Source organism: Gavialis gangeticus, unplaced genomic scaffold (genome assembly GCF_001723915.1).
Source record: "Gavialis gangeticus isolate Ggan-Ray unplaced genomic scaffold, GavGan_comp1, whole genome shotgun sequence".
NCBI classification, from domain to species: domain Eukaryota; kingdom Metazoa; phylum Chordata; order Crocodylia; family Gavialidae; genus Gavialis; species Gavialis gangeticus.
This window is the reverse complement of record NW_017729009.1, coordinates 3,952,213-3,953,296: the sequence shown is the minus strand read 5'-3', so window position 1 is coordinate 3,953,296 and position 1,084 is coordinate 3,952,213.

Here is a 1,084-nt window from a genome sequence, read left to right as displayed (position 1 = left end):
CTGCAGAAGTCAGAGACTATATAAAAATACCTGAAGTGGAGACTCACAGTCAACAATCTAGCAGTCAGTAGTTTGTCATTTATAACCAAAATCTTTTAAATGTGTTTCTCTATTAGGAGTCTTACCTCTACTAGAAGTCTAAAGTATCATAGAAGATTCAAGCATGCGTCCACCTCTCACATAGTTTTCCTAAAGACGTTCATCTCTGCCCTTTGAAATTGCTTATACTGGTGCTAAAGTTGACTGTATTTTAGCTGAGAGCTCACAGGGAGACGGACAACAGGTATCCACAGTGCTTGAACACCAAGAGAGGGGAAGTGGAGAGAAGACATTTCTGGGCGAGAGGCCTGAGACTTCTAAAGCCACTGGCACGTCTGCAGCCACCTCTGAAGATCAGCAGGATCCGTGTACAGGTTTCCCTCGCTTTGTGCTGTGCACGTGTTCCTGGAAAACAGCGCGCGACTCGAATTCACATAAATGGAACCCACTTTACAAGGTAACAAATAGGGATGTGTTTTGAGACCCTGACTGTACTGACCCCCAGACTCATTTCTACCACTTTTACAAGACAATCTCGGTGCTCACCAACAACACACACTGCACACAAGCGCAGGGCACTATCGTAATGGGGAGGGCAACTACAGAAACACGTGTCACAGGCAGCAAGTGAGGAGCACAGACCCGCACAGGAGGCTGTACTTAGCTACACTGCACTGCACAACGCAGCTGACTGCGGGCTTGCACCTCGCTGATTGCATACGAGCAAATTTACCTTCCAGGTAACGAACTTTTGGGATAAAAAGGGTCATCGCATAAGAGCGAATTCGCACGTACAGAACCCGCATCAAGCGAGGGAAACCTGCACGTGGCCTCTACCCGACTACGAGTCATCCTGGAAGCAGCAGCCCGTCTCTTCCCTTGTTCCTCAAGCCGTCCATTAAGCTCCTCGAACGGTGGCGCTCAACCTTGCGGCCCTGCACGCACACCAGGCGCACAGGGGCCGGATCGGGCCCCGGGGCTCGCCAGCTCCCACCAGCACCGGGTTGAGGCCCCCGGGCTGTCCGCCGCACTGCCTGCTCCGAGC